This window comes from Grammomys surdaster, unplaced genomic scaffold, assembly GCF_004785775.1.
Source record: "Grammomys surdaster isolate TR1022 unplaced genomic scaffold, NIH_TR_1.0 147, whole genome shotgun sequence".
NCBI lineage: Eukaryota > Metazoa > Chordata > Mammalia > Rodentia > Muridae > Grammomys > Grammomys surdaster.
In genome coordinates, this window is record NW_021604605.1 from 2,730,268 (window position 1) to 2,736,050 (window position 5,783).

Genomic DNA, 5,783 nt, shown 5'->3' on the forward strand with positions numbered 1-5,783 from the left:
CTTTCCTTTCCTTTCCTTTCCTTTCCTTTCCTTTCCTTTCCTTTCCTCTTCTGTTTTCTTCCGTCTTCCTTCCTTCCTTCCTTCCTTCCTTCCTTCCTTCCTTCCTTCCTTCCTTCCTTCCTCTTCCTTCTCCTTCTTTTTCAAATTTAATTTTAATTTTTCTTAGGCTTAGATCCTTTATGTGTCTCCAGGAGCTGACAACGTGATGTGGTGCTCTGTGAACGAGGGCAGAGCTGGGAGGCTTTATTTTATTGTATTGGTTTGCTTGTTTCTTCCTGAGAAATTCTTAGGTTAAGGCTATTCTCCTGCATCAGCAGAGACTACAGGTAAGATAAGAAACTTGGATGAAACTAAGTTATTAATTAATTAATTTTTGAGACAGGATCTCAACATAGCTCTGCCTGTACTGGGACTCACTCTGTAGACCAGGTTGGACTGGAACTCACAGAGACCTGCCCTCCTCTGTCTCCTGAGTGCTGGGATTAAAGGAGCACCCAATCTAAAATTTAGAATTTTTAAAAACATATTTATTTTAAACCTTTTTAAATTTTTTTTTTTTAAAAATGCTTGATGAGCATAATGATTTTCTGTCACTGGTTTTAGCCCTAGAAAAACAGTCAAAAAGTTTTGTTTGGTTGGTTTTTAAATGATCCTTTTAGCCATGCTTGCTAGCACTGCACTTTCTTCCTTTTTCTTTTGTGGTGCGATGGGCGGGAGAAGAAAGGCATGTGGCAAACTGTCTATCTGGAGCACTACTGCCATCCTGAGGATGTAGGTTCAAATCCCAGAGCATAGTTATTATCGAGTTCTGGAGAGCACTTCCGGTTTTTACAAATCTATTCTGTAAAGAAGACTAGCCGGTCCTAACATCAAAATGGCCCACCTTTTTTCGTCTAAGTTAGTCTAGGAGTTCTGAGCAGAAGTTTGATATTGACCGGAAAACATTTTATCAGTGTGGAGGAAGGCAGGAGCCGCTTGCAACTTTCCGGAAGTTGTGAGGCGGGACTTCCTCTGACTGTTTCGCCTTTGCCTGAAGGAACATTACAGCTTATGAAACTGACTAATTGAAAGTGTTTCCTGCCGCTAACAACAACAACCTGTTAAATTGTTTTGAGACAGTCGCTCACCGAGTCAAGGCTTCCAAGGAACTTATTAGGTATTTTCTTTATACAATAAATGCAAATAAGTGCAAATCCCCATAAGAAAAAAAAACATCAGGTCAGACTAAAGTATAAGAGAAAAAAAAATCTCTATGATTTTTTTCCAATTAAGTAACTTCAGTGGAGGAACATTCCTTTTCTGTAGTAAACCTCCATCTACCCTTGTAGCCCCTTGTATCCCCTTTAGATTACATATAAGAGAAAATAAGTGATACGTTTCCCTCTCAATATTGTATCTTGTTTTCAGTAGTGACAGACGGAGACTAAGTTTTACAGCCAACCAGCAACAACACCAAAAACCTGAATTAGATCTCAGTCTGTTTTACTAATACAGATATGACTAGCCAGTTAAAGACTGTTATTCACTTCAGTATATATATATGACTTGTGTTAAGAGATGAATCATGAGACAAAGTCTGAGCAACTTCTGTTTGATTAATATATATTTCAGAGATTTACTGCTCAAAATGAGATAAGGATGTGGCTCCAAAGAAAGCTATCTGAGCATGTCTTCTAGGAATCCAAGCAAATAGGTATGCCCGATTTCATTTACTCTAGCCTAGTAAATGGAGGACTATTTACAGGCACCAGGGGTAGAAAAAAAAAAAGAAAAAAAAAGGAAAGCAAAAGTAAAATGGCTGCTCCATTAACCTGCTTCACTGATTTTGACAAAATGGAGGGCAGTGTTTGTTAGTTCTTTTTCCCTGTCAGAGACTGGTTCTGTTTTTTTTTTTTCAAACAAAGAAGGGCGGGAGAAGCTATAAAGATGGCGGTTCTGGAGTTATCTGGAGCCCTACTGCCACCATGCGGCCAAAGTTTCGAAGAAAGCAGTGCATCTACCAGCTTCTTTCCCATGAATCTTAGCAGTACGCAAATTTTTTTTCCTTTTTCTAGTCCTTGACTAGACTTTATCTACTTTCTTTCCTTAAAAGAAATAAGCTTTTATGGATCTCTCCTTCCGCCTCTCCTCTTCTCTCTCTCTCTCCCCTCTTTTTCTTTGTTTATTCATTTACTTATAGTCAATATATACCCCAGTACATCTGAACCATTAATTAATTAATTAATTAAAATAGTTTATACTCATCTTTGAACAGTAGAGTTAGTCAATTTGGCTATAAGAAGACTGTTTGTTGCTATAGCCCCACTGGGAAGACATTTCCTATACACTGATTTTCCCCACTTCTTAGCTCCTTGGCTGTAAAGTCCCTATTAGCTTTTGCTGTATTCAGGATTGAGCCTCATTTATGTCTCCCCTGTTGAAAGATTTTTATTGCAAGTCTTCATTGTTTTAACAATAAGTAAATTAATTTTGTTATTAATAGTAATAAGTCAAGTCAGGGTGCTTAGAGATGCATACTTCTGTCATTGATTTTTCTGAATTTCTTTATTTCTCTTAGGCCAGGCTTACGAAGATTTGTGTATAAAGCAAAAAACAATAATTTGGGTTGTCAAAGATATGAAGCAAAGCAAAGGGCAGTAGTATATAATACTAAGAAATCAAGATTCTTGCTGAGAATCGTGGCGATCACCACAGTCCCCAGTTTGGCTTCAGACAGAAATAAGAAGTTCACCGTGTGGTTTGTCCAAATATATTAAAGGAGCTGCCACATCTCCTGATGACCTTGCTTCTGGTTAGCATTTTTGTTGTTGTTGGGCTTATTTATTTTTTTTAGATCGGAAGGGCAGGGATGGAGTGGGAATTTGTATGTATACCTGAAAAAGACACGCTGATTGTTTTGGTGGCCCTAATAGAGGTATTTTTTTACTCTCGGCCCTTGAGAAGCTGAATTGGGCATATTTTGGTGAGTTCTAGACTGGTCAGGTCTGCAGTCTGAAGAAAGACGAATAGGGTCATGAGGATGTCATTCCCATGGGCTCAACAGTTCCTGTAGCTAATTCTGCCTTTGGGGAGATATCAGAGGCTTGCACTTAGACTTGGGTCGCTTTCTTTTCTGCAGATGGCTCTGGATCCTGGTATGTTCTCCCTGTGGACCAACAGCTGTCAGAAGACAGCACAGGAAGTGAGGGGGCAGGATCTCCACTCTTCCAAGTTTCTTTGTTTTTACTTAGAACTGTGAGTGTCACTGAAAGGGTTGGCTTTCTTTGGTGCTCTGGATCAGACAGCAGTATTATGGTGAGCACACTGCACCTTTGGCTGGCTGTCCAAAGACATTCACATATCAAATACGTAACAAATGCTTGTAAACTTCCCTTTACTTTCCTGTCCATTATACTCTGACAGAAACTAAAAGGACTCCAGAGCTTACTATTACTGCAGGGAAGACAATTCTTGGTCCATAGGACAAGACTCGGTGGAAAATATCCCACAAAAAACCTGCATTTGACTCTTAAAGGCCTGCAAGTATCAGAACTGAGTTATTACCCCATGACTTCCTGTGTCTGTATGCCCTGGAAGCTGTACGATCCTGTGCACAAGACCTCTCAAGCTCCAGGTTCTACACAAAAGTAGTCTTAGGGTTCGGATCATAACTTGAGCTCTAGTAATATGCTTATACCTAAGGAAGGATGGATAACAGTAAGGTCTGGTTCTTTTTCAATCCCAGTGGGCCCCACCTTTGCGTACTGCTAAGATTCATGGGGAAGAAGCTGGTAGATGCACTACTTTCTTCGAAACGTTGGCCGCATGGTGGCAGTAGGGCTCCAGATACCGCCAGAACCGCCATCTTTATAGCTTCTCCCGCCCTTCTTTGTTTGAAAAAAACCAGAACCATTCTCTGACAGGGAAAAAGAACCAACAAACACTGCCTTCCATTTTGTCAAAATCAGTGGAGCCAGGTAATAAAGCAGCCATTTTACTTTTGCTTTCCTTCTCAAACTAAGGACTAAAAAAACTCCATCCAGACTTTTGTGTTTTTCCCTAGGTAAATTTTCACTGGATTTTTGTTCACTAAAGTGTGATTTCTTTCCCTTAGTGGTACCTGTCCAATACATGGTCATTGCGTCTTTAAATCTGTAAATGATGTAGGCAATGGCAGAAAAGGGAAGAGATTTCTTAAAATCAATGTACAAGTCAAGATCACCTTTAGTTCTTTGTATTGAATCCAGAACCATGTGTAAACTAGGCAGACTTTTTTCCTTTACTTTAGACCATGTGTGTATATATAACTATATGGTTTTACATATATATTTGAACTGGAGATTGAACTTGGGACATCAGGAAAGGCAGAGAAGTCCTCTACCAAAGACCCATACATGAAGGGCATTTTCGTTCTGAAGCAAGGGCTCCCAGTGTTGCTTGGATTGACCAGGAATTTACTATGTTGACCAGACTGCTCTGAAATGTAAAATCTGCAGCCTCAGGAGTAGGTGGAATTACAAATCTTTCCCTCCCTGGATATCCTGCTTTACTTTTTTCCCCTCAGGCAAGGTCTTACTTTGTGACTCAGCTGGGCTCCAATTGCCAAGTCTCAGATTCCTGGCCTGTTTAGGCTCTATCTGAGATTTCAAGTCTGTTCTATCAAGCCTGACCCAAATAGTCAGTAGCCTGGTTACTCTCCTACACAGGAGAAGTGCTCTGTGTTTTGTATAGACCTGAGGCATAGGAGAAGAAGGGTAGCAGCCAGCATTCCTACCTGTCAGTCACACTCTACACTGCTGTACTGAGTACTTATAGTGTATATCAGATTACTCTGTGTTCTATTATTTTCTCCCATGAGAATTCAGTACCTTCCAATGTCATGAGTTATGTTCCACCACTTACAGTGATTTTTATTGGGGGATGGTGCATACGAAGAATTGTTACTTAAATCTTTGGTACTCTGACACCTTATATGATCTTTCATTAGTAACTTTAAGAATGATGCCTTCATACCACTCCAAAGATGATATGCTAGTTATAAAGTAGTGCCAAAACTTGTTTCAAAGCCAGTGATGGCCTTTTTGAATATCTATGTGCATATCATTTTGCATATACATCTATGCAAATATATCTGGATTTTATTTCACAAAATACTAAAATTGGATGGGATAGGTAGATCATAGTTTGGATTAGATCAGTTTATATTTAGCAAAGACTTGAGGAAAATGAGAATACAGGAATGTTGTCAATCTGGCTTATCAACAGTATATTATAAAGAGCAATATTTAAAGAACACTCTAAGAATTACTTTACAAATGGAGATTCAGTGAGATGCTTTTGTTTGAGTTAGGTTCTCTAGTTCTGGCTGGCCTGGAAATTTGCAATGATGTTTCCTAGGATGATTATTGATGTGTGCAGCCATATCAGGCCTGAGAGATACTTCGTTTATTTAGCCAATCTGTAGCTTACTTACTTGTATTGCAGAATTCCTCTGTTGGAAACAGTAACCCAAAGTACATGTTAATGTTGACTGGAGAACAGGTGTTTAGATCAGGAGGACTCTGATTTCATAAATGGCTTAATCACTGTTGGAGCTATTATATGATCTTGACAGAATTAGAGTTGGAGGTGAGGCTTTTTGTTTTTGTTATTGAAAGGGTATCTATGAAGCCCTAGTTGCATTGAAATACATGAACCAGGCTGCTAAGGACCAGAAGTCAGTCAGACATCATGAGAAAGGACTGGAGGCCGAATGCTGCTTTTGCAGACAGGAGCAGTGCAGGATAGGACCACTGACTGCACAG

The 5,783-nt window shown here is 39.5% G+C and overlaps 1 long non-coding RNA gene across 3 annotated transcripts in view; it reads left to right on the plus strand.

Moving 5' to 3' along the window:
- Positions 1 to 5,783, plus strand: part of LOC114619153 — a 16,372-nt gene extending 10,589 nt beyond the window's left edge. Inside the window, exons 4-7 of one of the 3 annotated variants that reach the window (XR_003711074.1) lie at positions 2,558 to 2,791; positions 3,119 to 3,234; positions 3,725 to 3,956; positions 5,637 to 5,783. This is a non-coding gene — a long non-coding RNA (uncharacterized LOC114619153). The remainder of the gene's footprint in view (positions 1 to 2,557; positions 2,792 to 3,118; positions 3,235 to 3,724; positions 3,957 to 5,636) is intronic. The other 2 variants (XR_003711075.1, XR_003711076.1) reach the window with 2 other exon arrangements.